General features: G+C 44.0%; 1 protein-coding gene across 2 annotated transcripts in view; it reads left to right on the top strand.

Moving 5' to 3' along the window:
- The window catches only part of MGA (MAX dimerization protein MGA), a 146,570-nt gene that overhangs the window by 44,976 nt on the left and 92,163 nt on the right, over positions 1–9,431 (top strand). The gene's annotated exons all lie outside the window — the stretch shown is intronic.

Here is a 9,431-nt window from a genome sequence, read left to right as displayed (position 1 = left end):
AACTGGAAAATAATAATAATAATAATAATAATAATAATAATAATAATAATAAATAGTGTTAAATAAAATTATTATTTAAAAAATAAAAAATTCTTAAAAAAAAAGAAAGAATAAAGAAACATGCAAAATCCCAGTTGGACCCAGCCAGGTGGTACAGACATAGTGCAGTGCTCTGTGATGCTAAGTTGGAAGGTCAGGGTTTGGTACCCAGGTCTACTTGTGCATGCTAGGCATACATGTGCATCCCATGATCCTGGATGGCCAGGAAGGCTGGGGAGGAAATCATGTGTAAAACCCTACTGGGGATGCTTGTCTCTCATACTCTCTCTGTATCTCTCTCATGAAATATACTTTAAAAATCCCATTTTGTTTACTTTTCCAATGAAACAGATTTTTCTTCTGCCTTTTCCCATTTGTTTGATGCTGAGAGCCCAGCTTAAACTAAATGTAATTTTCTTTTTGTAGAGACAGGGTCTTGCTGGGTTGCCTAGGCTGGTCTCAAACTCGTTATCCTCAGCCTCCTGAGTAGAAGGGATTACAATTGCAAACCTCTATGCCTAGCTCATGTATATTTTGACTGCCACCATGTGTTCCACAGTTTTTTAGATTTGCAGTGACTGGGTGGGTGTTTCACTCTGACCTTGGTTTCACTACATTGTTCTGTAGCTTTATTGAACTTCCTGGATCTCCCCAGTGTAAAGGCTAGCACCTGTGTTCAGTGTGCGCCCCACCCCAAACACTCTATAGTTGTCCTTTGGTCTGGATTGGGATATCTTCTGGTTGATGTCTTCTTCTCCAATATGGGGGGGGGTGAGGTCTTTAAAAAGTTCATGGAAAATGTACATTATAAAAATATTGCATGAATTTTAAAAAATGTTATATATATTTAAGATTTTTTTTTTTTTTAGAAGTTTTTTGCTATAGGACGCGTGTGCTCACCAGAAAGACAGAGAGAGACAGAGAGACAGAAAGCAAGAAATCACCTTCTGGGAGGATGGCCATGCCACAATCCCTTCTCCTCCATTTTCCTCTCAGGATCTTGGTCACGCACGCACACGCACCCAGCATGTGTTTAAGCCACTGGGTCCGAGACTTGAACCATGGTCAACTACATGGAAGTTCAGCACATAGCCATTACACTAACTGCTGGTCCCAAGAATTATTTTATTTGAGTTTTATTTTTAAAAATTTGACCAGAGAGGGATAGAGTAAGAGAGAGGGAAAATAAGAAAGCAAGCTGCCAGGTCTGGGACTTGAACCACTGTTGACCATGTGGGAGTCCAGCACCCTTAACCACCACGCTGGCCTATACACACACACACACACACACTTGAAAAGAATTTGCTATAGAGCTTGTAAGTTCACCAGAGACACAGAGAAGTAAACAGGGAAAGTGAGAAAGCACCCCTCAGGGGGACTGGCTATGCCTTAATCCTTTCTCCTCCAGTCTCCTTGGACATTCATACATGCCTGATATGTTTTTCAAGCTGCCAGATCTGGGACTCGAACCATATAGTTGGCCTTGTGGGATCATGCTGCTTTAATCACCATGCTGCTGGCTGACCCTCAGAATTATTTTGCAACAAGGAAAACTCACTTCTATTTATTCATAAACCTTTTGAAATCCCCTCTTACTGTTACTTAGAGAAGCTGACTCTTCTTGACAAAGTGACTTAAACCCTATCCCAGGCCTATTTTTTTTTTCCTTGCTATCTAGGGAGACTGCTGTTTTCAGTAGTATGTCACAGAATAAGGGATAATATACTGAATATATATTTTTCATCTAAGTGTATTAAAATGGCTATTCATAATGGTCTCTTAGGTTTCTTTTTTTAATCAGTTTTGTTTTTTTTTAATCTTAAAATGTCCTTTTTTTTTTTTTTTTTTGGAGAGGTTTTTTGCTATAGGGCACGTGCTCTTGCCAGTCAGAGAGACAGAAAGTGAGAAATCCCCCCCCCCCGGGGGGATGGCCATGCTGCAATCCCTTCTCCTCCATTCTCCTCTTGAAATCTTGGGCATGCACGCACACGCGCCCGGCGTGAGTTTTAAGCCACCGGGTCCGGGATGTGAACCGTGGTTGACTACATGGGTGTCCAGCGACATAGCCATTACACTAACTGCTGGTCCCTTAAGGTGTCCCTTTTCAAGAAATCATGTTATAGTAGGTGGTATACTTTTTTTTTTTATATAGAATTATTTCATTTAGCTTTATTTTTAATTTGACCAGAGAGGGACAGAGTAAGAGAGAGAGAGAGAAAATGAGAAAGCAAGGCACCAGGTATGGGACTTGAACCTCAGCCATGTGGGAGTCCAGAGTCCCTAACCACCGTGCCATCTTCCAGCCCACTGTTTTGTTTTTTGTTTTTAAATTCATGATAGAGCTTTGTGTGTGCATGTGAAAGGGGGCAGGGAGAGAAAGGGAGATGAACACCTTCCACAGGGTCTGTCCATGCTGTCATGCCCTTCTTCCCACCCATCAGATCTTGGTCACTGTTGTATGTGTATGGCATGTTTCAGACTAACTAGGCTGGGGACTTGAACTGCAGTTGCCATGTGGGATCGGGCTTCCTCTGCTCCATGGAGCTGCTTGGTAGATGGTATACTTTGTAAGATAAAATTTTGTTCACCTTATGGTGGACCTCTAAATAGTTTAGGGAAAATTTTTATTGGTTTGTGATATCCATTAATCTGAGAACTACTTTGTTGACCATAATAGCTCGCTTCTGTGAGGCAGTAGTAGTCTTCATAGCTTTTTTATCTTTTTTAATTATTTTTTTAGATTTTTGCCATAAGGTATGTTTGCTTGCCTGAGAGAAACTGAGAGGAAAAATGAGCAATCCTCCCCACCCCCCAGGGGGATGGTCATGCCAAAGTCTCTTCTCCTCCATTCTCCTCTCAGGATTTTGGGCATGAACACACATGCACCTGGTGTGAGTTTCAAGCCACCGTGTCCAGGACTTGTCCAGCTGGATTCCCCATGGTCATGTGGGAATCCAGCTCTTTAACCTCCATGCCACCTGCTGGCCCTTATAGTTTCCTTTTAGGTTTTTGCCATAGAGCATGAGAGAGAGAGAGGTGAAACCCCCCCGCCCCCCGACCCCTCTCCCTGGAGATGGCCATGCTGCTCTCCTCTTGGGCTTTTGGTCATGCACACACACTCTTGGCATGATTTTTTGTGCCACCTACTGGCTCTCCATAGCTTTATTTATTTATTTTATTTTTTATATGCTTTTGCAAGCAATTTTTCCAGCATATATTTCTGTCACAGGTTGCTACTTGATTTTTGCCTGATCTCAGCCTTGCAGTTTACTTGCTGTATCCCAGTCTTAATTTTCTTTCTTTCTTTTTTTTTTCTTTTTCTTTTTTACATTGTTCTCATGTTTGTTTTAAATCTCTGAGTAGCCATTGGTTAGTTAGGTAAACTTTCTGTTCTCTTTTTTCGTTCCTTGATATGACATTTCTTCTAAGGACTTAGGGATTTTTTTTTTTTTCCATTTACTATATGATACATGTGTTTGCTAGAAAGAGACAGAGAGAGAGAAAGTGAGAAATCTACTCCACTGAGTTGGGGGTGTGTGGATGGCCATGCCATAATCTTTTCTCCTCCATTCTCTTCTGGAGATTTTGGGCATGCACACATCCATGCCTGGTGTATTTTTGAAGCCACTGGGTCTAGGACTCTAATCATGAAGTTGACCATGTGGGATCCGGCCACCTTAGCCACCATGCTACCTACCAGCCCAGAGCTTAGTATTTTTAAGTCACTGAGGGGGTGGGGAGAGAGAGAGAGAGACTGATCCTTGACAGTGGCTTACCATGTCAGCTCCATAACCTAGTGGTTAAGGGAGCTTGATCCCACATGGCTCACGGTGATTTGAATTCTGGCCTCAGAGGCCTGAAAAGCATGTTGGGTGCATGTGCATGTGTGCCCCAAATCTGGACATGCTGGGGGAATGGAGGAGAGGGTAATTGAAGTACGACCATACTCCACTGGTGGGGACCCCACCCCCATGAACACAGGCACTGCCCTCTGGTGATTAGAAATGTCTCTTGTGGGGCCAGAACGTGTTGTGGTAGTTAAGGTGCTGGACTCTCACATAGTTAGTTGTGGTTTGAGCCCCAGACTTGGTGTCTTGAAATTCACACTGGGCCCCAGACTTGGTGGCTTGAAAATCACACTGGGCATGTGTACATACATGCCCAAAATCCCAAGAGGAGAATGGAGAGAAGGGATTGTGGTGTGGCCATGCCCCCTGTGGGGTGATTTCTCACTTGCCTCTCCCTGTCTCTCTCTGGTGAGTAGACATGCCCTATGACAAAAACCTAAAAAAAAAAAGGGAAAAAAAATAGTCTCTTGTAACTCAGTGCGTATATAGCTTTTATTTTGTGAATGTTCTTTATTATGTTAAGATATTATAAATAAGACCACAACCCAGGAGTCTCAGGGTGTGGTCATGGACTCATATGAAAAATAAGAACATTTTCAGTCATTTGAGAGAGTTATGTCTTCACAGAATTCAGAATAAAGGTAAGATCTGAATAGACTGGACAAGGGATATAGTATGTCTTGGTGAATTCTGTTACTTAAGCTGTACTTATTCTTTGGGTATCTGATGTAGAACATTGCATGAGGTTCCAGTCTTTCCCCTATGCTTAGCATATAGGAGGCATTTAAATACTTGTTGAGTGGGAAAAATGTACATGTAAAAAAGATAGTTTCTGTGTATAACAAGTTAGTGTCAAAACTGTGTACATTGTAGGCCACATAGTTTATAATCCATGTAGTCTCTCTGAAGCTTTTTCTTTCCTCTGTAATATTCGTACAATCTCCTCGAAAGTTCAAGAAAATCAAGGAAAAGATTTTTATGTTGGTCCTTGTCGGACCAACAGGTGAGAGAATGCCAGTAATAAGTAAAACTCAGGAGTATCAGCTTTAGCAGTTAACCTGGAGTTTTTACATCTCGAATCATATTAGGATGCCTTTTAAAAAAAATTTAACTTTATTTTGGGACCAGCAGTTAGCGTAATGGCTATGTCTCTGGATTCCCACATAGTTGACCACGGTTCGAGTCCTGGACTTGGTGGCTTAAACTCATGCCGGGCGTGTGTGCGTGCATGCCCAAGATCCCGAGAGGAGAATGGAGGAGAAGGGATTGCGGCGTGGCCATCCCCCCTGAGGGGGAGTGTGATTTCTCGCTTTCTGTCTGTCTGTCTCTGTCTGTCTGGTGAGCACACGCGCCCTATAGCAAAAACCTCTACCCCCCCCCAAAAAAAAAATTAACTTTATTTACTTTTTAAAATTTGACCAGAGAGGGACCAGCAGTTAGTGTAATGGCTATGTCGCTGGACTCCCACATAGTCGACCACGGTTCGAGTCCTGGACCCGGTGGCTTAAACTCACGCCAGGCGTGTGTGCGTTAGTGCCCAAGATCCTGAGAGGAGAATGGAGGAGAAGGGATTGCGGTGTGGCCATTCCCTGGGGGGGGGGTGATTTCTTGCTTTCTGTCTCACTGTCTCTCTGGCGAGCGCACGCTCCCTATAGCGAAAACCTCTCAAAAAAAATTTTTTTTTTGACCAGAGAGGCGTGGTTGGCCCCGTGGGAGTCCAGCACTATTAACCACCACACCACCTGCCAGCCCCAGAATGCCTTTTTTTCTTTAAATTATTTTATTTAACTTTCTTTATTCATTTTTTACTTATTTTAATTTGACCAGAGAGGGAGAAAGAGAGAGAGAGAAAATTAGAAATCAAGCCGCCAGGTCTGGGACTCCAACTGTGGTTGGCCATATGGGAGTCTAGCACCCTTACCCCCCCACACCACCTGCTGGCCCCCTGCCCCCAGGATGCCTTTTAAATAAAATTCTTCAGCCGTCTAAAGAATACAACCCGTGGGAATCAGCAGTTAGTGTAATGGCTACGTTGCTTGACTCCCACGTAGTCGACCGCGGTTTGCGTCCCGGACCCGGTGGCTTAAAACTCACGCTGGGCGCGTGTGCGTGCGTGCCCAAGATCCCGAGAGGCGAATGGAGGAGAAGGGATTGCAGTGTGACCATCCCCCCCTGGGGGGTGATTTCTCGCTTTCTGTCTGTGTATCTGGCGAGCACACGCGCGCTATAGCGAAAATCTCTCCCCCCCCCAAAAAAGAATACAACCCGTGATTTCAGTTTGAGAAACACTGAATTACAACTTGAATGTGGCTAGCCATGGTGGTGCAGTAGTAATACAATGCTTAGTGAATTGGAGGCCACACAGGAAGGGCCCCGGTTCTCATCCAAGAGTTTCTCTACATACTGCGTGTGCATATGTACCTGTGATCTTGACAGGCCGAGGCTGGGGGAGGATTGCTACGGAAATACCCTGTTATGATGTCCCTTCCCTTTGTTTCCCTTTTTCATGGAACAAATAAACGTAAATTTATAAAGAGTTGAATGTACCCTGTCTTTCTCTTTCTTTGCTCAAAAAAAAACCAAAAAAAAAAAAAAAAAAAAAAAAAAAAAAAAAAGAGTTGATGGGACCAGCAGTTGGCATAATGGCTATGTCACTGGATTCCCATGTAGTCAGTTGACCGCGGTTCAAGTCCCGGACCTGGTGGCTTAAACTCACTCAGGACACATGTGCGTGCATGCCCAAGATCCTGAGAGGAGAATGGGAGAGAAGGGATTGCCATGTGACCATCCCCCCGGGGGGTGATTTCTCGCTTTCTGTCTCTGTCTTTGTCAGTTTATAGCAAAAACCTTTCTCTAAAAAAAAAAAAAAAGAGTCGAATGTAACCATTTAAGGGGTTAGTTGAAAAAGCAAGCAACATTAAAAAAGAAAGGAAAAAGAAAAATAAATGGTTTCTTGGCATGATGCTAAACCAAAAGTAGATCACTGAAATGGGTTTGGCAGTATTATTTTTAGATTACTGTCTAAAAATTTTACAACTTCTCATAGGACCCTCAGATTCCTTTTTAATTTTTTTAACAGTGATTTTTGCTAGAGGGCATGAGTGCTCATGGGAGAGAGAGAGAGAGAGAGAGAGAGAGAAAGAAAGAAAAAGTGTGAAATCACCCCCACCCCCAGAGGGGATGGCCATGACACAATCTCTTCTCCTCCATTCTCCTCTTGGGATTTTGGACATGTATGCACATGTTTCTGGTGTGAGTTTCAAGTTTCTGGGCCCAGGACTTGAACCATGGTCAGCTATTTAGAAGTCCAGTGCCTTAATCACTATGCCACCTGCTGACTCCCAGATTCTTGAAAATACCTCTTCTGACCTTTATAAGTTAAGCAGAGTCTACTTGGAAATGCTATGGGTCCTTTTTCTCTTCCACCAGTAGATACAGTACTGAATCTTTAAAGATTGATGATGGTGTTTTTTATGGTATCTGGCATTTCAAAATGTATTTTTCTAGAATAGGGAAAAAGTACCAAAAGGGAATCTTCACTTTCCTTCCAATTGTCCTTACAGATTTCCCAATTAGATATGGCATTTAAATTAACTTGTCTTTTTGGACATTAAGTGGTTGTTAACTAGTCACGCATACCTTAGGATCAGTGTTTCCTGTTTGTTTGTTTTAGATTTTTGCTATAGGGTTAGTGCACTCCCCAGAGACAGAAAGCGAGAAATCACTGCCAGAGGAGATGGCCATGCTGCAATCCCTTCTCCATTTTCTGGATTCCTGCACAAACACACACCTATTGTGGGTTTTAAGCTGTCGGGTCCAGGACTCACGTGGTCGACTACATGGGAGTCCAGAAATGAACCATTACACTATCTGCTTGTCCCAAGGATCAGGTATTTTAATGCTAAATCAACACAAATTTTATATCTATTTCAAAAAAAGGAAATTTTTGAGGAAATGTTGGATCTCAGAGAGGAGGGCATTCTTGGAAGGACTGGATGGGAATTCTAACAGGGCAAGTTTCTATAAAAGAGGTTCTTGGGATCAGGGAAAGGGGGTATTAAAGAAACTTATTTTTCAGTTTTTGCCTAGAATCTTGACTGCTCTTGCTGTCAGTGCCTGAATTAGGGATGTCAGAATAACTTCAGAAGCCCACAAATTTTAGCCTGCACGTTTTCCAGTCCAGACTATTCCAGCACAATTTTCTGCTCATGTACCCAAGGGGATCCTTATGAAGAGCACAAGGAAGAGAAAGATCCTATCAGTCTTGTTAGATAAGCCACCTCCTCTTGGCTCCGCCCTTTCTTTTTTTCATATTTGACCTGAGAGAGCAAGAGGGAGGGAGAGTGAGGAAGCAAGCCACCAGGTTCAGGAGAGACGAAAACGTAGTCAGCCATGTGGGAGTCCAGTGCCTTTAACCACAAGGCCACCTGATGGCTCCTTCCTTTCAATCTTCTCATTCTCAATAGCTTTGTATTCAGTCTCCCAGCACGTTTGTAGGTTCTCAGTATTTGCTAATTCTTCTAAAAGAGTGACAAGAAAGTAGTTGTGGAACATCAACCCAATTTCTGCTCTTCTACTACCTCTACTTGTTTCTTGTCTGTTTTCTCTACCACCAACTCCCTTTTTACTGGCATGTTCGCAGAAAGGAAGATAAGGCTTAGGGAAGGAGAAAGATAATTTTTGATGTTTGATTGGAAGAAATACTGTCCGTTGACTTAGTTCAGCAACTGCCCGAGACATAAAATTCGGTAATATTTTCTTTGCACCTCATAGCCTAAATGGCTTGAAGAAACAAAAACTCAATACACGGGATCAAGACACTAAAGCTCAGATGAAACTGTCGTGCAAATTCCTCTGTTTCATTGTTTTATCGAGGCATGCTTCATCTTTTTATCAGGCATTTAGGGACAATTTTTCTTTCCGTCCCAACTCCGCAGTGGGGCATTTGGCCTCCTTTGTTTTTCCCTAGTGCTCTTCGGTCATAGATGTTGCAAACTCGACCACTCTTCCCTCAAGGTCTTTGCTTCAAGTTTTCCCGTCGCGCTGGCGCTGTCCAAGGCCACGGCATTTTGGGGAAGAAGACCTCGGATTCATTTGGCGGGCTCCGGGAGCCGAGGGGTCTGCGGAGCCCGGTGTGGGTGGGGCTGGGTGCGGCAGGGGCGGGGCCGGCGAGGAGCCCTAGGGAAAGGGTGGAAAGCGCGGTCGAGAATGGCCGGGCGGGCGATGATTTCACAGTTTCCGTGAAGGCTTCGTGTGCGAGGCTGAGGAAATTGAGTACTTCCCTCCTGCCTTGTCTTTCTTGATTCTAGAAGCTTCAGTAGGCTTTTCTGGTTTGCTGGGACCCGGAAAGGCAGCGGCTTCAGCTTCGGGGGCGGGTCCCAAGGGTCTTGTCGCTGCTTTGGGGCCGTTTGGCCTCCTGGAGTTGGGGGAGGGGCAAACAAGCTGCTGCTCATGCCTCCTTTTGCGCCTGCGCGGCGGGCTCAGCGCGGGTAGGAGCGCGTGCGCGGTGACGTGGACGTCCGGTGCGCGCGCAGGCTCTTCAGC

The sequence above is a fragment of the Tupaia chinensis genome, unplaced genomic scaffold (genome assembly GCF_000334495.1).
Source record: "Tupaia chinensis unplaced genomic scaffold, TupChi_1.0 Scaffold000605_1, whole genome shotgun sequence".
Classification (NCBI taxonomy): domain Eukaryota; kingdom Metazoa; phylum Chordata; class Mammalia; order Scandentia; family Tupaiidae; genus Tupaia; species Tupaia belangeri.
This window is presented reverse-complemented; position numbering and strand designations above follow the sequence as displayed.